The sequence below is a fragment of the Uloborus diversus genome, chromosome 3 (genome assembly GCF_026930045.1).
Source record: "Uloborus diversus isolate 005 chromosome 3, Udiv.v.3.1, whole genome shotgun sequence".
In the NCBI taxonomy this organism is placed as follows: domain Eukaryota; kingdom Metazoa; phylum Arthropoda; class Arachnida; order Araneae; family Uloboridae; genus Uloborus; species Uloborus diversus.
Genome location: NC_072733.1, coordinates 156,075,728 through 156,097,547, shown reverse-complemented (window position 1 = coordinate 156,097,547; position 21,820 = coordinate 156,075,728). Strand labels below are relative to the sequence as shown.

General features: G+C 32.1%; 1 long non-coding RNA gene across 1 annotated transcript in view; it reads right to left on the bottom strand.

Moving 5' to 3' along the window:
• The window catches only part of LOC129219211 (uncharacterized), a 483,500-nt gene that overhangs the window by 64,171 nt on the left and 397,509 nt on the right, over nucleotides 1–21,820 (bottom strand). Inside the window, exon 3 of the long non-coding RNA XR_008580380.1 lies at nucleotides 17,770–17,840. This is a non-coding gene — a long non-coding RNA (uncharacterized LOC129219211). The remainder of the gene's footprint in view (nucleotides 1–17,769; nucleotides 17,841–21,820) is intronic.

Genomic DNA, 21,820 nt, shown 5'->3' with positions numbered 1-21,820 from the left:
CTAGCCTCTTTTAGTACCCCCCCTCCTCCCCCGAGTTGCTATAGTAGCACTGAAGGTCGTATATAGATGGTTTTTCTTTTTTTTTTTTTTTGGTAACCCATATTCCTTTCCAACACTTGTTAAACAGCTCAAACTATGTTTAACTGATACCAGCTTCATCTTTTTCTTTGACAGCTTCCCATCGTTAGAAATCTGAATATAAAACAAAGTGTGACGTAAAGTAATTTTACGTTTAATTACTTAAAACTCTGTATGTACTTAATATGAAATATTTTACATACTTATAATTTTTCAAAATTTTTTTTTTCATATATTTTATTCCACAAATGTGTTATTATATTGTTAAAATTTAATTTTTTGGAACTTTTTTCTTAAGTACTAAGGAATCACATAAGAATCATTTGAGTTGAAATAAAATAATACCGTAAGAACATTCTATCTTATGTCTTAATATTTAAGCAAATATATGATGTTTCATTTATATTCTGCGTCTTTCAAAATGGGGACGCCCTCTCCCCCCCCTCCCCCAATTTGAACAGCTATCGATGTCCCCATTTAAACCATCAGCGACTTTTTTTTTTCAAGTGGCACTTCTTTTGAGAGGATTTACACAATTTATCTTAAAGTTGTTCAGAATTTTCCTGAAATCTGGAAGAAACAATTCTATATTCCCAAAATCAAGATGGCTTAGTTCAAGTCAATTCAGTAAAAAATGAAAATCGGTCAGAAAAGTTGAAAGTTTTTAACAAAATAATAAATCGTCAAACATATCAAAAAATTGAGTAAATCTGGTAGTGCCAGTTCCAATCATTAATAAAGTGTAAGTCCACATTTAGCCCGCTGTCCTTCTTGTAAACAATGCTACCCTTCTTGAAAATGCTTTGCCAGAAGATCGCACCACTTTTTAACTGTAGATTTAAACATACTCTATTTGCAAAATAACTGCTTTTTATTCACATTGCAGTAAAAATAATCAATAATTTTGTTTGATAAGTGTCTCACATGTCTGAATATGCGAAGAAATACGCTGTAATATATCATACTTTAAACTTTAATCTTTATTGTTGCTCTCATAATGAAGTTGGCTTTTAATTTTGTTCCTGTAATTTTTACGAAAATACGTACAATAAATAATAAAGTACTTCACATTCTGTTTTGGTTCCTTCGATTTTAATAACATGTAAAAACAAAGAATCAGTGTTCCAAAATTTACTGAAAATTTTTTAAAAAAAAATAAAGAAATGTACGTCTAATTTCGCTCTAGCAACAGAAATTTCTATATTCCGGTGATTCTTGAAATGATAATATTCAACTACCCGTAAAAACTAATATTGAACTACAAATTTAAAAAACTCAGACTTAAATGAATAGTATGCCCGATCACATTTCAATCAAAACAAAATAAAATTCAGTTAATCTTGTTCCAATCCATAGTTCTTGATAGTAACATAGAACCTGACAAAGGTTCACAAAAATCAGCTTCAAGGGACCCAATATGACATGCAGACCGTAGAATAGGCTTCAGTGGCTAAGAACGCTCTAAATCTCAAAAGCATTTGTGATTACAAATTACATCCGAAAACACAAAAATATAAACTTATATACTTCCATTGCCGGCATTCATGATGTCACTAAGTGAATCATCGCAGCATCGTTCAGACTAGGGTCTTCCTTGAAATTCGAAGCGGAACACAACCGCGAACTGCCATCTTGATAAAATGACACAAACCATTATTCCATTCAGTTCTGGTCACAAGTTAAGGAAGTTCTTTACATTTGCATACCACTAAACTCAAAAAAAAAAAAAAAAAAATATTGCATTAGTGAATAAATTAAAATGAAAAATTCAGGCGGCTGGAATGAAATTTGTAGTTTAATTTTTTTTTTTCTTTTTGAAATACCAAACCCCAGCCATAACACCGAGCACAAATTCAAAATGAAATCAACTACAATTTTGTTTTCTCCGTGCGCTGGAGGGAAAGGGACAAAATATTCGCTAGCAAATTCTTGGCACAGCAGCACACGGAAAAAAAGAAATACTTTAATATATGAATAAAAAATATATATCAGACCATCCGTTTGTGTGCGCAAATTATAACTTAGACATGATGGAATAATTAAAACATTTTAAAAAAATCTAAAAAATATGTCATTGCAATTCTGAAGTCATAGCAATTCAAGCTTTACGTAAATTTTCCCTAAAAAAAGGTTTTGTGAAACAATCAGCTAAATTATTTTTAGTTTCAACAGATTTTATTCCAAATTCATTTTCATCAATCGAATTCTTTAGGAAATGGTACCCCACATCATTCTGCTTAGTTCGGCAATTTTCTGTTGCAAATCTAGAAAAATCGATCGCAACTAGAATGTCACAGTACAGAGTACTATTAATCAATCTAAAATTCTGAACTCTTTTCGCGGCCAATTCATTTAAAATTTTTTGATCCATATAACTTCCTTAGATTGTTCACTAATTGAAATATACTCCGCTTCCATCGTTGACAGTGCCACGCATTTTTGTTTGAAGGTACACCATATTATTTGAACCTATACAAAAACACTAGACCCCCTCTCCCTCCCTCCACCATTGAAATCCGGTCGTCGTGATTGGAGGCGTAATCTGTATCAGAATGACAATAATTTATTCAATTTACAGACAAAATTTAGATTTCAGGGATCGACAAATCCTTCAGCTTGTCTCACAAATCTCCTTTTTTATACCCGCATATAGATACGCATTGCAAACATTAATTTGGAAATTGACCCAATGTAGCTTATACACAAAAATGAAAAGAAAACATCAATAAAAAAAAAGGATTTCTGGAGAGAACACTTGCGAAAAGTACCCCCCCCCCCTCATACCTGGTGGTTACCTAAAATAACCAGTCTGGCCTTGAAGCGCATTATTTCGTTCTGCTTATCTGTTCTGATGTGTTTTGCCAATCATCACTTTCTGGCGTTTTCAAATTTTGTTTCAAATTCGAAGGAATTACATCTTCGGAAATGCTAGCTTCTAGCTTACTTGAACTATCCCCCCCCCCCACCCTATTTTCTTCAGAATCTGATACTTTTCGTGAATTATCATCACTAGTGAAATCGAACTGTTTTGGGTCACATTCAATGTTATTTTAAGAACAATAAACCTCGGCTTCGCGATTCGGAATTTAGAACCGTCGTGTCAATAGAATAATACATATCCCTGCATTCTCTACTTTGCCTTTGTATTTCTTTAACCAATTTAATTCTCAACATGCTATTTTATGATTTTCAGGATATTCTTCTTCTACTTCAGATTTACTCAGTAGTGAAATAAAACTGTATTCCTTTGTTTCCCGTTCCTGTCCCCCCCCCCACCTAGAATTTATTTTCATCGAATTTAACATTCAGCGTTTCTGTCACTTCGCGATTTTCGGAATCCCAAATTCTATAACCTTTCGTATGAAACGCATATCCTACCATGACTCCCTGTTTAGCTCTCATATCCAATTTGTTTATTTTCTGTTTTGGAAGTCCAATATAAGAAATACAGCCAAAAAAAAAAACAAGTGAGTTTTTAATAGATGGCTTTCTTCCCCGAAATAGCTCAAAAAAGGTTTTGATTTTTCCTTTTAAAACCGCTCTAGTCCGTAAGTAGTGGAAGCACATAGCTGCTTCGGCTCAAAACTGATGAGGCAAACCCGTTTCATTTAAAAGTGTCCTAATTCCATTCATTAATGTTGAGTTATGGTGTTCTATGACGCTACTTTGTCAACTGGAGGATTTGTTAGTATTTTCGATTCTTATGCTTTGGTCGCTAAGGTAAATTTCAAACCCGGGGGTTCAGAAATTCCTTTCCGTTATCGGATCTTTTCCGCAAATATCTCTGTTCTCTTTTAAAACCTAACAAAGTATTCGAAAACCTCACTTTTCTTCTTTAAGAAATAAACCGAAAATTTTCTTGAAAAATCATCTATTATTGTGAAAATAATCCCCCCCCCCTGAACTCAACTGCTAAGGAACCCATCGCATTTAAATGCAAAAGATTTTACCCGGCTTTGGCTTGAATCTCCGTTACAGGTTTAAACAAAATTCTCCGATTTTTTTCATTTTACACGAATAACAATCTGACATATTTTTACTTTTTATATGCAGTGAAAGACAGTGAAGTACAGAATCACACTTTTCAGTATTTATGATATAGTTTTTGCCTTCATCATAAACACGTTGATGCCAAACGTTATGACTCAAAGGGTTCTAAAAGTTAAAATGTAAGGAAACTGATGAGTTCAAGGTTACAAGAGTCTCAAATTCTTTTGTAGTTCTCGATTCATCTACTTTTCTAAATGAGCATGTCCTTCAAGGCTAATAAAATATGACAAACAATACATAATAATGTAAATATTCTACTTTAAATTAAAAGCAGTAATTTAGACGAGAACGCAACACTGCCAGATCAGAAATGAAAAGCTGAAAATTTTAAGAATATAGCCAGGCACGGCCTGAACTTAATTAAATATGTTGAGAAGGCGTATAATCTCAATTTGTCGAATGGAACTTACATATTTGCAGATTAATAAAATACTGGTGCATGCACACGTTAAGTACGCGCAATTAAGTACAATATCTAATGAAATTTGGACATTCGAGAATTCAAAAATTGCAACCTTACAGTTATGTCCGCAAATTTGCCGAATCGTGAGTTAAAATTTTTCCAATATGGCAATTTTGGAGAGGTCATAGAGACTTCCCGTGACCTTCCATCGAGTGTTTTTGGATGTAGTTTCTAAAATTATTTTTTATGTTCACAAGTTTCAATGGTACTAGTGCATTTTTCCTGAAGTAACATTTTAATTTCCTGCCGACGCAAATGTAAAACTTTTAAAAGACAGGGGTTTCGTGTTTGTATCTAAAGATGCTTAATTTTTATTAGTTTTTTTTTTTTTTGGAGTGCTTCATTGATGATTTTTTTTAAATTATTATTATTTTAGTTTTGATCGATAAGTATGAAAGCTGGCTCCAGATTTCAGAGAATTTTGAGTCGTTCAGACATCAGAGTATTGTATTTCCAGAGTGGCAAATTCTTCAAAAAAAAAAAAAAAATCAGTAAACTTGATACTGTTTGCATGTCTCTCGGTCACGTTGTTATTTTATTTATTTACATTTTATTCATCGAATTATGTACAGGTTATAAAAGTTACTGACGCTATTACGTAAAGTTTATCAATAAAATGGTTAAATGCAAACTGTTAAAGAATTTAAAACAGAATATAAAAAAGAAAAAAAAACAGAAGAAAAAAGTCAATCGCGATACGATAAAAATTTACTAGAAAACATAAGAATTTAAATTTTAAGTACTCGTATCCTATATAACACAAAATATAATCGTAAACAAAGTCTAATGTTCTAATATTTTTAAAAACGATCAAGGAGGGAATTGGTTTCTTTTTAAATCAAATTTGAGTTTCAGAAAATGTTTAAAAATTATCATACGTGCAGTAAAATATTTAGAATCACAACAACTACTCAGATTTTTGCTATAAAGCAATCGCTACAACTTAACAACTAAAAGAAATTGCAAAGTCAACATCAACGAATATTGGGATACGAATTATGATTTTTAAATAAACACTGTTATTTTACATACATTCTCGATGATAAAGAAAAGTACATTTTGAGGAAAAGGGAATGAATAATATAACTAGCACTTACCTTTAACTTGGATTACAAATGAGGAGTCCTGCCTCACCACAGCCGAAATATCAACAAAAATGACTGTCGATACCTTGAATTCATTAGTTTATCTTCCCGTATGAAAGGAAACACCTTTTGCGCATCGTTTTGCGCAATCTAAAACATTTTTACAGTTTTTCTCTGTTATTTAGCAGAGCAGTATTAAACTGTAAGAAAAAACAGTATATTACTATGAAAACAACAATTATTTTTTGCAGTTGTATATATATATATATATATATATATATATATATATATATATATATATATATATATATATATATATATATATTATATATATATATAATAAAATAAGATGTTTTGTGTGTGTGGCGCGCATCCCGAGAAAACGGTAAGGCCTAGAAAGATGAAATTTTGTATACAGGTGTAGTTTTTGCTGAAGTTGTGCACCTCGGGCTTCGATTTTTGATATTTTAATTTGAAAAAAGTTATTTAATGTTTTATATGATTTTTAGCACTTTTTAGTACTTTTAACTTCACAGACCCCGAACCAATCGCGCCAGACAAATATTTTTGGTACTATAGTGTCGAAATTTAATTTTAAATATGATGAACAAAAAATTTTTGAAGATAGAGCAATTTTTGTATTTTTTATGAATTTTTGAAAAAACCTTTAATTTGCATGTTTTTCTGGATTTTATTTTTTTCTAATATCATCCTGCGAGAAGTATCCAAGCCTCATTTCTGAAATTTAAGTTGGTAATAGTAAAAACATTTCGCCTTCTTCAAAAGAAAAAAGTTCTTAAAAATACGCAATAGTTTTTTTTTTACAATTTTTTTAATGCTGAACACATCATGTCCTTTCACGCATCAGTCGAAAAAAGCGTTCTTCAATCTTTTATGCCTGTGACGTCACTACTTGGGTTTCGATTCGATATTTACGATGGAATCTTAATCGCAAGCAATGTTAATCTTTTTTTTTACTATATAGCTTACTTCTACATTTTCTGACGTGATGACCACGTGTTTTTTCGGCAGCGCTTGCTTTTTTTCTTTCCTTTTTTTTTTTGTTTTATTTAGGGATTGCATTTATTTCTTTTTCCATCCCCCCCCCCAAGCTGGACCTTTCGCTGTATCTATATTACGTTACATTTCATAGTTGTGCGCATTAATTCAATAAAAACAGCGAGATTTTTTTTATCTTTGTCAAACGCTACTTTTTGCACACTACGGGGAATTTGAGCTTTTTTTTTTTTGCTCTACTTAAATAAAAAAAAAAGCGGTTTTTTGAGTGTTCTTTGTTTTTATTAGGAAATGGGTGAGGAGGTCAAAATAAATAGAGATGGATAAGAAAATGTAGAGATAGATTGTAAAGGTAGATAGCCGCCGAAGGCGGCAATCTTGGCGTAAAAATGTGAATGGCACAAAAAAAAGATAGAGATGGATTGATTAATACTGCTGCCAAATTTATTTAAACAACCGCCGAAGGCGGAAAACTTGAAGTAAAAAGGTAAATGACAAGTTAGCCAAACAGCCGCCGTAGGTGGCTGCTTGCACTTTGGATGTCAATGCCCCCCTCCCTCCCCCACATACACCATGACTTTGAAAAAACAATGCTTTCACATAAAAGTGGAAGTGCTTTTTGTTATTTTTCGACAAAATTTGCATGAAGAGTACGTCGTTTGTGTCTCCCCTCCCCCTTCTTTAAAAATATTCCAAATGACGAAACTGGAGATAGATCTAGAAAATATTTTATTCAAATTATTAATGATATAGATAGATATAGATTGATTGACACCGCCACGAAATTTATTTAAGCAGCCACCGAAGGCGGCAATATTGGCGTAAAAAAAGGATGATAATACTGATTTATAGAAAAAAACATTGATTAATGTCGTCGCTAAATTGTTTAAGCAGCCGGCTGGCGAAGGCGGCAACGGCCCAGGCGTTGGTCGCCGCAGTAGCTAGTATATATATATATATATATATATATATATATATTAGGGTGGTCCTTATTTATATGGGGCAAAAAAAATTTCGAAATTCAACAAGCGACGCCCCCTAGCTTTGTGACACTATAATAAAAAGTAATGTGTGCAAAATTTGAACTCGATCGGTCAATAATAACACGTGCCCCTAGGCCGTTGATCTTCAAGACTTTTGATAATTTTCCCACAAATCTTCAAGTTTTTACTTCAGACCCAGTACATCGTTTCTCCTAGGTTTGCAAAATATTTTTACAGTGAGGTAGCACTGAAATTAATCTTTTTAATTACTTTATATCATATAAAGATTTTACGTTGAAAAAGAATGAAATAATGCTTTAGAAACTTCCCTTAATCGTACGCTTTTCTCACTGTATCTCGATAGTGTGTATTTTTTTCCGATAGTCTTGGAAGGTCTGTAAAATAAATTGTTTTCGTGACTCATATTTGGTAAATTAGTTGTGAAATTCTTCGTTTAATATTGTGCTCTTCTTTCAGTTGTATCATTCACAATATTCAGTATTTTAATAATCTCTCTTCCCTTTAAATAGCTTTCTTCATTTTGCCGTGAATCAGGATCAAATAGGAAAAAAGTGTTTAGTATTTGTAACTTATCAAACAGTTTCATTGACTCGCTCTTGATTCTATAAAGAGGAAGATCTTTACTAAGAAAGTATTCAAATCATCTGTTATTATCTGAAATTTGTTAAAAGGCATCAGACACGTCTTCCTTATCACAAGCATTTTTTGGACTAGTCTTTTCCCATCTTCAAAGTCAATTCCTTAATCCAATACGGAAAAAGCTACTAGTTTATCCCCTAAATACCATAAGTGGCTTAGGAATTTTCCAGTCACTGCATCTGCTGCGTGTTTGTCGTCATATTGTACGCTGCTAGTTTTTCAGACATATTTATATTATTCAAAGGAGCATCGATTGGGTTGCTGTGAAAAACCATATCTTCATACAACATTTAATTGTAAAACAGTTTCATAAAACAGCTTTGAAGTGCTTTCTTTTCGTGTAAGGTCAATTTAAATTGTTTCCTAAATATAAAATTTTTTAAACAAAAATGCCTTTTGCCATCCATGTGGCTCAGGGATAAGCTCCAAGTTGCCGAAAACATATCCTTGTAGGAGGAAATTCACCAGGAAATATTATTACAAGTTATGAGAATTCTCTGTAATCTTTCTCAATTCCGCTTTTTACGAACAATAATATGTCATCAATTTCTTCTTTAAGAATTTAACTGGTAAGTGTATTTGATTGAAATGTTATAAGTTCTGAATGGTGAAGATCTTTCCAGAAAATTTTGAAGCGCTTAAATAATTGAATGTCTGATCTAGAACTAAGAAAGGGAAGAACTTCTTTAAGGACACACTCTGCAGTACGATTTCAAGTGCATGATGTTGGCAATAAAAATGTAATATATCACCATTCAGTTTTTGCTCTAAAAATTGCATGCACAATTTATACGGTTGATATTGCAAGTCGTTGTATCAAACACTACAGCTAAAACAGTTAGCAATAAAGAACTATCATCTAAGATATCATATACAACTGAAGAAATATCTAAAGAATTCCGAGTAGCTGTTCAATATTAGGACCTGAAGCTATCACGGTAATCCTGACGGCGTTCTCTTTCTAGTTACATCTTGGTGTAGCTTTGTATTCCAGTGAATAACAACAAAATCTAAATTTAAATTCATGAAATTTACTTTTACCTTTCTAAGATTTTCTCTTGCTCTCTTAAGGAATGTACGATTGATCACTAGATCATTTGGAATTAAATTTACTGCATCTGCATAGACTGTAAATAAATGAACAACATATTTATCCCTAATGTGACATTTGTCTAACAGTGATAAAAGGCGAGCAGATATCAATAGTTGTCAAGCTTTTTTGCATTGTGGTAGACCAGCTGTAGAAAACAAAAGTTCAACAGGTTAGGATAGATACCCATTTCGGTTTCTAAATCTTGTGAATTACAAGAATTTGATGATAATAAAGGACTATGTACTAAAACAGAAAAAAAAATAATAATTTAAAGTATAGATTTCTACATTGTTCCGATCTGGATATATTTTTAAATTTATAGTTTAGCTATGGAAAATACAGTATATTTTTATATTAGGAGTAATCGAGGATTTTTCGAAATTTATGTTTTAAAAAATTAAAAATTGCATAAACATTTAGGTATGTTTATAACTAAAGAACAGCGAATTAAAATTTAACTGCAATTACTTATATTTATAGCACTGAAACCTTGCGACTCTATTTGCCACACCTATTACATACACAGGGAATTTTGTAAATCAACACCCCCAAACCCTGGAGGAGGCAATTTGTTTTGTCAAAGATCATTCATTAATGGCCTGTAGAATCCCTTGTGCACATCTTGGTGGGAAGAAACGTTCCTCTGCCGCTTGGTTTGAAACGAGCGCAGAATAGCGGTATTCCTGACCCAATGCCGTTGGTGTGCATGTACCCTCTGTAACATGTTAAATTTTACAGAATGAAAGTGAGAGAATGGTTGGTCTGGAAGTAGCAGCACCTATTGAGGTTCAAAATTACTTTAAATATGAAACGTTAGAATATTTTTACACAAAAATGAGAAAATCCGCAATTTTTTCTTCGAAACTCAAAGGCCCTAGGGGCACGTGTTAATATTCATGGATTGACTTAAAATTTTGCAAGGATCATTTATTTGTATAATGGAACAAATTGAGGGGGCGTCGCATAAAATGTTTGCAACTTCGAAACTAAGGACCACCCTAATATATATATATATATATATATATATATATATATATATATATATATATATATATATATATATATATATATATATATATACCGGTAGTTATCAAAATAACGGTAAGACCAATGAAAAAAAGTGACAATTTTAAATAATCTTTGTAAGTAATGAAGAATAAAATTAGGTATCTGTTTGATTTTATAAATATCAATGTATATATTCTCGTTGTACAGGGTGACTTAATAGATGTTCTGGAAGACTTGGATTTTTTTCAAGCATGTGAAATGTCGGACCTCTCAAATTTTAAAAGAGGCCAAATTGTTGGAGCGCGTCTAACTGGAGCAAGTGCAACTGAAATTTCTCAACTTTTTGGTGTTTCTAGAGGTACAGTATCCGAAGTCATGACAGCATACACACAACGCGGTTCGACAAGCTCGGCAATGTAAAAAAATGGAGGGAAAAAGCTCAGTGAAAGAAACCGACGGGTATTGTAACGGAATATAAGGTCTAAAATGCAAACAACAGCAGCAAAGGTGACCACAGAACCCAATCACCATCTGGATTAACCAGTGTAAGTGATTGCAGTCAGAACCTTTATTTACCGAACATTTACAGCAGAGTAGTCATTTCCAACATACTTGTCACAGAGTGTTTCCATAATTTTGATGACTACCTGTGCATACACACACACACACACACACACACACACACACACACACATATATATATATATATATATATATATATATATATATATATATATATATTAGGGTGGTCCTTATTTTTGAAGTAGTTGATATTTTATGCGACGCCCCCTCAATTTGTTCCATCATACAAATAAATGATCCTTGCAAAATTTTAAGTCAATCCATGAATATTAACACGTGCCCCTAGGGCCCTCATTTTTGAGTTTTGAAGAAAAAATTGCAGATTTTCTTATTTTTGTATAAAAATATTCTTACGTTTCATATTTACAGTAATTTTGAACCTCAATATATGCTGCTACTTCCAGACTGACCATTATTTACTTTCATTCTATAAAATTTTACATGTTACAGAGGGCACATGTTACACCAATGCCCATAGGTCAGATATAATGCTTTTCCGAGCTCGTTCCAATCTAAGTGGCATGTGAACATTTCTTTCTACCAAGATAGACACTAGGAATTCTAAAGTTCATTAATGAATGGCATAGGCCGTTAATAAATGATCTTTGACAACAACAAATTGCCTCCTCCAGGCTTTTGGGTTGTTGATTTGCAAAATTTCCTGACTATGTAATAGGTGTGACAAATAGGGTCGCTAGGTTTCAATGCTATAAATATAAGAAATGACAATTATATTTTTAATTTTCTGTTCTTTAGTTATAAATATACTTGAATGTTTACGCAATTTTTAATTTTTAAAATATAAATTTCGAAAAATCCTTGATTACTCTAACATAAAAATATACTATATTCTGCACATCTAAAATATAAATTTTAATAAATTTCAGATCGGAATAACGTAAAAATCTATACTTTAAATTAATTTTCTTTCATTTCAGTACATAATCCTTATATATAGTATCTATCCTAACTTATTGAACCTTTTTTCTACATCTGGTCTATTACAACGTAAAAAAGCTTGACAATTATTGATATCTTCTCGCCATTCATCACTGATCAGACAAACGCCATTTTAGGGATAAAGATGCTGTTCATTTGTTAACAGTCTATGTAGATACAGTAAATTTAAATCCAAATGACCTTGTGATCAAATGTTCATCCCTTAAGAGAGCAAGAGAAAATCTTCGAGAGGAAAAATCAAATTTTATGTATTTAAATTCAGATTTTGTAGTTATTCACTGGGATACAAAGCTACATCAAAATGTAACTGCAAAAAGAATGTCGATAGGCTTACCGTGGTAGCTTCAGGTCCAAATGTTGAATAGCTACTCGGAATTCCTGAGACATTTCTTCAGTTGCATATGATTATCTTAGATGATTGCTCTTTATTGCTAACTGTTCCAGCTGTAGTGTTTGATACAATGGCTTGCAATACCGGCCGCATAAATAGTGCATGCATTTTTTTAGAGCAAAAACCGAATGGTGATATATTACATTTGGATTGCCATGATCATGCACTTGAAATCGTACTGCAGAGTGTATCTCAAAAGAAGTTCTTGCCTTTCTTACTTCCAGACCCGATGTTCCATTATTAAGCATTTTGTGGAGAGATCTTCACCATTCAGAACTTATAACATTTCAATCAAGTACACAGACCTCTTAAAGACGAAGTTGATGATACATTATTATTCGTAAGAAGTGGATACTGAGAAAGAACTTTCCCTTTAAGAGAATTATCTTAACTTGTAATAATATTCCTTGGTGAAGACCCTCCCAGAGGGATTGCTTTCGGCAGCCTGCAGCTTATCCCTGAGCCAGATGGGTGGCAAAAGAAATTTATTACTTGAAAATTTATATATTGAGGAAACAATTTAAATTGACCTTACATGAGGGGAATACCTTTAAATGCTGTTTTACAATTAAATGCTGTATGAAGATATAGTTTTTCGCAGCAACCCAATCGAGGCTCCTTTAAAAAAGATAAATTGCCAAAAACACTAGCTGCGTACAAAATGATAACAAACATGCAGTTGAAGCAGCGATTGGAAAATTCATAAATCACTTGTGGTATTGAGAGGATAAACTAGTAGCTTTGTCTGTATTGGATGAAGGAATTGACTTTGAAGATAGTAATAGATTACTACAAAAAATGCTTGCTGATAAAGAAGACGTGTCTGATGATTGTACAAAAAATTTCATATCATGGTAGATGATTTGAAATACTTTCTTAGTAAAGATTTTCCTCTTTATAGTCAATTACAAATCAATAAAACTGCTTGATAAGTTACAAATACCAAAAGATGTTTTCTTACTTGATCCCGATTTATGGCAAAATGAAGTAAGCTATTTAAAGGGAAGAGAGATCGTTAAAATGCTGAAAGTTGTGAATGAAGCTACTGAAAGAGGAGCACAATTAATCGAAGAGTTTCACAAACAATTTACCAAATATGAATTACAAAAGCAATTTATTTTACATAGTGTCCAAGACTACCGGAAAAAAATACACACGATCAAGATACATTGAGAAAAGCGTGTGATTAATGTAAAATTTCTAAAGCATTCTTTCATTCTTATTCAATTGAAAATGCTTAGATGATATAAAGTAACTAAAAAGATCAATTTTAATGCTACCACACTGTAAAAATATTTTGCTAACCTGGAAGAAACGATGAACTGGGTCTGAAGTAAAAACTCAAAGATTTGTAGGAAAATGATCAAAAGTGTTAAAGTTCAACGCCCTAGGGGCACGTGTTATTATTGACCGATCGAGTTCAAATTTTGCACACGTTACTTTTTATTATAGTGTCATAAAACTAGGGGGCGTCACTTGCTGAATTCCGAGAAAAAAATTTTCCTATATAAATAAGGACCACCCTAATATATATATATATATATATATATATATATATATATATATATATATATATATATATATATATATATATATATATATATATATATATAAAATATATTTATATATATATAATATATATATATATATATATATAAGAGACATATTTTGAGGTATGAAAATATACTATTCTCACCCCAACTTGGTTCCTTTTAATGAAAAAAAACAGGCAAAATGTTTGCAGGATCTAGCAATATTTAGAAGTAGCTCAACGATGGGAATGTACAGATGGGAATGTGCATATTAATATCTGTAACACTTAGGAATTGTAATTTTATGATAACATAATAAAAATACATTTAATATTACTTCAGTTTCCCATTTTAAGTCACATAAGGCACTACTAGACTGTAAAACAGAAACTGCAAAACACAGATGAGCTACTTTGTGTTCGATCATGGAATGTATTAACTACTGTTTATAAAATCTTTAAAATATGTATTTTTACTTCAGTTTTGAAACATTATGAATAATTTTTACTACAATTGAAGGCTTTTTTTAATTCCTAAGGATAGACTTGACTCTTTCAAATAAAAATCAATTTAAATCATTAACTTGTGGTAGAAAAAACTTACTTAATTGCTCCAAAAATTAAGAGCAAATTTAGTGAATTGTAATTATGATGGAAAAAGGGTCTATAATCGTACTGAAAAGGAGAAACTTGATCCGTCACCAAGTTTCTGGGACAATTATTTCTGAATTTTATACAGCTCTGAAGAACCCATAGCTTTAACATATAAAGCTCAGGCTGCGGCTGTATTCGCTGCCACTAAAAACTATGGCAATGTCCTTATGGCAGTATTTGTGCTATGTGCTTTGATAACACCAGTCCAAATGCTGGTCCAATAAGCTAAATAAAGAAACATCTACCACATGCTAGCAAACAACATTATCAAATTATGGATTAGGTCATTAGTTTAGTCTTTGATGCATGCGTGGGAAATATATCCAGTTTCAGCTATTCTGCCTTAGATTTTGCCATGTTTGCAATATTGATTTTTGAACTTTCTTCATCAATCAAGAAGGTGTCAAGCTATTATATAACACCTATCTAAGTTTACTCCGAAAGTTCCAGAGACACGAATGGGTTTAAGCAAGAAGATTTCTGAATTCATCTCGAGGACTCCCAGGAAAATTTCAGGAAGGTCACTGAGTTTTAGCGGAAAACATTCCTGTTTTTTGCAAGGTATGTTACTGGCAGAAATTATGCGCATTAGCAGCTCATTATTTTGCAGGAACGTTTCTGAATTTTTTTTACAGTGCATTCACGTTTATACTTGGATTATGGTAATGGGCAAGCCATCGCAAAGATTATCTAGAAACAATCCTTACATTTCGTTTCATAAACGTTTTAAATTGGTTATCCGCGTTGTGAAAATCATCTGAAAACGTGTATGAAACGTTTAAATGTTACGTGTAAATTCTGGCAATGCGAGATTGTGGCTTAAATCAGGAAAAACACATTGTTACACATTTTTCTGTTTTCACATATTACATAACTTAATTATTGTAATTAAATGCGATAGCAGATCCATCATAAATTTTAAGATAATATGCATCAGTGACTGCACAATAACGTTACTGAAACGATGTAAACAAAAAATAATGAGCTATCTCATAAATTTTCAATGGTTAAGAAAGTACAGTATGAAGTTTTAAAAAAAATCAAGAGATATAAGTCTAAAGTGTGTCAGGTTTTGATAAAACTCACCAGCAAAAAATAGAAAAATATCTTTCATTTTAAAAATAATTGAAAAATAAGTCAGAAAAATAGTTTTACGGAAAGAAAGAAAGAGAAATCATGTTTAATTTTAACTCCTAAAAATGTTCTAAGCCGAAAAAAAAGTAATTTTGAAAGATAACTTCGTATCAAAAGGAAAAATATCCGCACTTTATCTTTTTCGTTGAAGTGGATGGGTTTAATATTGCGCCGCAGTTATGCCACAATTTCTTAATCTAAGTTTTCTGTTTCCTGAAAAAAGGTTCTTTTTCTGTAACACGATTAACATAGTTTCAGCACGTTTCACAAGCAATTATAAACAGAACTATTGCAAAAAAAGGGATATTTTTAACGGTGCTTTAAAAACATGAAAAACTAATTTTGTCATTCTTCTATGTCATATATAATTAATTAGATAAGGTAGGTACAATGTTTTACAATCTTTGCGAAAAATTTGTGACTGCTGGGGTTTTTTTTTTTTTTTTTTTGATTTTTGAATGCAAAAATTTATGATTTTGATGTGCAAACATTGTGAATGGCACTCTCTGTCCTTTATAATAAATAAAACACCTGCATTTAACTTGTTACCAAGTACAGAAAAAGTTAATATTTTCAGAGAACACATTAAATTTGATGCAAAGAGAAAATTTCAAATAAGTGACAATAAATATTTCTCATATATAATAAAAATGTAGTATACATAAATAGCAATACGATCAAATTTTTTTCATTGTTTTGCTCACTTTTTAAACTTACAAATTATAGCATTCCTATACCGTAAATTCTATAGGTGTATATTTCAGTTAACGAAAACATTACATTGCGATCTATTAAGGTTAAAAAAAAACGAAGCTAGTACTTGAACTAACTAAACAAGTATATTGAAAAGTGCCAATTTTACTTAAAGATAAACAATAGCTTATTAAACTCATAAAATTTAAATATCGTTTCGGAAATATAAGTTGTTCTGGTAGTTATTAACCTTTCCAGAATTTTATTGTTAAATTGCGAGAGATTCTCAAATTTTTTGTTTAATTACGTTAGATTTTTTTTTTTAAATTTTATTTTTGCGTAGGACACTAGCTTATAAATGAAAAAGTGAGTCCAGTCGTTTAGTTAAACATTTACAATCGAAACAAGATGTATATAACTCATAATCAAAATTTCTTTAAAAAGTAAATGTTACAAATGCAGATAATAAAAATTATTCTGAGTTAACAAATTTTTTTTTTCAACTCCGATTCTTTTACTCGAATTCTTGTAAAAAAGATGACCAGGAACATGATGATTATTTTTTGAGAAAAGATCTTGCCTCTCGAAACATATAATATTTTTTTACAAAACCACGAGAAAAGATAGGAAAAATTAAAAACAAAAATGGGAAGTTCCAGCGATTGAAAGTGGGAGTATCATTAATGATGGAAATAACGAATTATAACAAATGCTTAAACACTAAACATGTACACGTACAATTTTCGGCTAAACAGTGTGTCTACACAACTAATTTCCAAGGGAGGGGGAAACAGACCACTTACCCTACTTATATTCCTTGATAATTATATAAATATAAGGTTGTCCCATCAAATAAGGCCTTATGGACCCATAAGACTCTCCTCCCCCATTTTTCATTTCAGAATAACTAAAATTCCCAAGAATATGACGATTGATTGTTCTATTTTCTACTGTAATATATATGGAATTTTGGATAAGGTTTTTAAGTTTATCAAATGTGGTTTGATATGATTTTACATTAAAAATAAAGATTCTTCTTCTTTTTTTTTTAGTTTGGCTCATTTTTTGGCATTTTTTTTCAGTGTTAGCCTCATTAGGGACTCTGTTAACCGGTACATCTGCCTTGCACTCCAGAGACCTTAGTCAGGAAACCTGAGATGGTTACAGTAAGCATTGATCCTCATGCGCTGTTGTACCACTGTGTTTGGGTTTCATATTTAAATTAAAATAGAAATGTCAAAAGTATGTGCACGAGATACCGAGGTACTTATTTAAAAATAAAATTGATTTTGCGACCCTATAAGAAGTGCTTTGACACCCAAAGGTTGGGAATCCCTGCTCTAAGTGTATGTAGTTAACGAAAAGTCATTATTGTTTTGAATCTTACCTGCTATTATTAGATACGTTTTTCAAACACATATTTGATGTTTCACTGTTATGCATGATCTCTTGTTCTTCCTAAAAGAAAAAAAAAATATAGCAACTGGTTTAACATATGACTAATATTTATTATTTAATGGCTGTTAGTTCAGAGACATCATTTCAAAAAAAAAGAAGCTTTTTAAGTTAATCGTTTTAGTCATAGTGGCTTCGTTTTAGTCCCCCTACCTCTTTAATTTTTCCATCATATTGAACCAACGGCTTTAACTGAATCCACTTGCTTCTCAGTTTAAAAAAAGAAAAGTTACATGCCTTGAAGAGTCAACACTTCCATAAAACTCAACTGATACTTGACTTGCCATATGCATTCACATACAAACACATTAGTAATGGTTATGATCTTTATTTTCAAACACCATTTAAACACGGTATGGCTTTAAGTCTCCAGTTTTACAGTCGCTGATGATTTTCACTTCCCTGTAACATGTTTGAATCGGCCTCAAAATGAGCCATCGATCGAGATGGCACATAAAATTTCAACTGGATTCAATGTTGAGAGAGTTCCCCAACCAGTCCTGTATATTTTTCGCAGTAAAAAAATGAGTAAGGTCACCAGGGTGTAATGATTCACGAATTCTGAAATGTGTACCATCGTTGTTTTAAAAACTCAAATTGTTGGAGGAACCTTGACCTACGGTTTCAGTAGAATTCAAAGCGAATTCGAAAAGATCAGAATCGGCGCAGAGCAGGTCAACTTTATTACCGAAACGAAAATCTTCCTTTCTAGCCGAGCGGTAAAAGTTCTTGCTTTGCGACTCGTCTGTGAGATTCACATTGTGGGATCGGACACCACTTAGGTTATTTCCTTTCTTAATGCAAAAAATGTCTTATTTGCATATTAAAATAAATAAATAGTTCGTGTATATTACTTGAGAAAGCATGAACTTGATAAATAATGAATAAAAGAATAATAAAAAATAAGAGTGGTAAAGAAGGATCTATGATGATAATGTTTTATACTACTAATTTGTATTTGTACTTTCAATTTAATACGTAAGGAAAAAAAAATATTACTTTGATCATTTAATATATCTAGACAATTTAAACCATCGAACAGCTTACTCGAAGTATAATTTTTCTTACAATTAAAAATGAGTACACGTTCAAGAAAGTCATACGAATGCTTAATTTTTGCTAATGTGTAACCTTTCAAGCAGTTAATCTGTAAGCTTACAGAAAATTCTGATGTAACATTATGCAGACATTAGTAGGATGTTACGCTATAGTTACATTACCATGGTGTAACCTTACACCAGTTCATAGACACCCATATGGGGAGGGGGCAAGTGGGGGCTCAAACCCCCTTAGAAGTTAGAACTTCTTTGCTTTTAGTACTTTTTTCTTTCCCAAAATGTAAAATCACTTCATCTCCCGCCTATAATGAATAAGTTATTAAAAATGTCAAACTTTAATAACTCTAATCAGTATTGAAATCAGCTTCTATGGGGAAAATATCCTGCTAAACCACGGAGAAAATATCTGAGCCCCCCACACCCTAAAGCTTATGGGCGCCCATGCACCAGTTATGTCAGTTAAGTTACTCTAGCGCAGTGGAGGCAACTAAGCTGCCACCGATTTAATCGAGTAAGTTTACACAAAACTTTTTACAGTACCCTCTGTAAATATGAATCTGTATACAGTTCTGAGTAAATATTTATGTATATGACTCTCCGTTATGAAATTCTTCATTTTTGATGTTTGATCCATGAGCTGTCGAAATATCTTTTGACGCAGTTCTTGAACAACTACTTAATTAAAATCTTAAATCTACTGTTACGAACGAACGCATCATGCCTTCGATCGGCTCCGAGTTCCTGACAACATAAAGAGTAAGCAACCAAATATTAGCAGTTTTCGAATTTTGTGCATTTTATGTTTACGAAATTATCTTTCTTTTTGCGCCTATTTCACACTTTACATAAAAGCTATATCTTTTCGAAGATTTGAAAACTCATTCTGTCATTTCTTTGAATTCATTTGTCAAATTTCAGTGATAATCGTTTCATCTAAAGTACTATTAGCTTCGAAGGTAAAAAATCCATACCTAAATATTTTAACTTGAAATAACGATGTTCGTTCATATTTGTTTAAACACCACAAATAACTATAACGCGCACTCTGTGGAACTATGCATTACATCTGTTTTTAAGAGAAAATGTGAATGTTTTTATTATGTATTGTACCCTAATAAAATTTGATCGTAACGGGAAAGTGTAGGTATTCACATTAGCCTTAATACAGGGTGGTTATAAAATAACGTAAGGTGTTCAGAGCTCTCTAGCAAAAGAAGTATTGCACGAAACATTACCAAATTTCATAGGCGTACATAGCAGACTATGGGATTTTGTTTTCTGCAATAAAAGGAAAGTTCTACCAAAAGTCACCACCAGGGGGAATTTTGGCGCCGCAAAAGTGTATTATTTGCGAATGCTGAAGAATTAAATGCCAAAAAAGGCAGCACACATCACGTTTTTTACTAAAAATGGTTGTTGCTTGAAAATGAGGCTTAATGAAACCAACAAGAAATTTCAAATTGTAACAAGAGAAGAATTTTACCAAAAATCGTCAGGAAGAAATTTCGGCGCGGCAGCAAGGATATCTTTCTTAATAATATTCATGTAACATGGTGCACCACCCCACATTGGGCTTTAGCTACTGAGTGTATGGCGGCAACATTTATTTGATAGCAGTTTTATTAGTCATGCATTTCCTACGGTGTGGTCACCCAACTTTTCACCTTGTGACGTTTCGCCATGGAGATTTCATAATGGCGCTGTGTCTCTACGGCATATTCCCCGATATCGCAACTTCGAAAACTCGAATAAGATTACAGGTAGGAGAAATTAATCCTCCCCTCCCTGAATGTGTGGAAAATATTGTGTTTGGTATGCAGTACGTGGAAAGTACCTCAATGTTGGTCATATTGCTCCTCATTTGTTGGTAAAAGGTATATTTTGCGAATAAAATTGATGCATATATTTTGTCAGTTAGCATTTAATTCTTCAATATTGACAATAATGCATCTTTTCAACGCCAAAATTTCCCTTGGTGACGATTTCTGGTACACATTTTTCTTTCAGAAATCGCAATCCCTTGGTCTACTGTGTATGCCCATGAAATTTGGCATTGTTTCGCCCAATACTTCACTCGCTAGAGGGTTCTAAACACCTCACGTTATTTTATAACAAACCTGTACATCTATTTTGTCCTGATTCTTTTTATTATTTTGTAGCTGATTATAGTGAATTGAAAATAAATATTTAAAAACTTTATTTATTTATTTTTACACTTATACTTATATTTACATTCATAGGAGCAATTGTACAGTGAATCAATGTCCTATTTTGATCTACTCGTGAACTTACTGATACCACGTATTTACTGAAGGAATGAGAGGTGCATATCGTGTTTAGATCTGTAGACCATTTTTACATTAAATATTATTTTAGTCATTGTATTTTTTATTCCAAAGAAAACTTCGACTTCATTTTAATACTTCATTGTTTTTTTTCATAACTAAAATAAAATCAATTAGAATAACTGAAGCACCTAGAGGTATAAGTGCCAAAATTTAAATAATCAGATAGCCAGTCTAAACGATAAAAATAACTCTAATCGTTCAGGGCAAGAGACGGTAGCAGTAGCCCCTGGTAGTTGCAGCTAGGCAGTGCTGCTGCACTGCGTGAGTTTAAAAAATATTAAATCAAATCCTTTCACTAGATTAAACTTTGCACGTGTTTTACTCAAAACTTAAGAAAGCTCACTTACATCCCCTGGTTTTTAACTGAATGTTGTTTGTCTAGAAAGTTTTGTTTAGCATATCAAAGTCATAGACCAAACTAATATATTTTGACGAGATTACACATCTAGTCGAGACGTTAACTTCTCAGTGACACTGTAAAAAATGTTGTAACTTTACGCCACAAAATCAGTGGCAACTTAGCTGCCTCCATTGCTCTGGAGTAACTTAACTGATATAACTGGTATAAAGTTACACA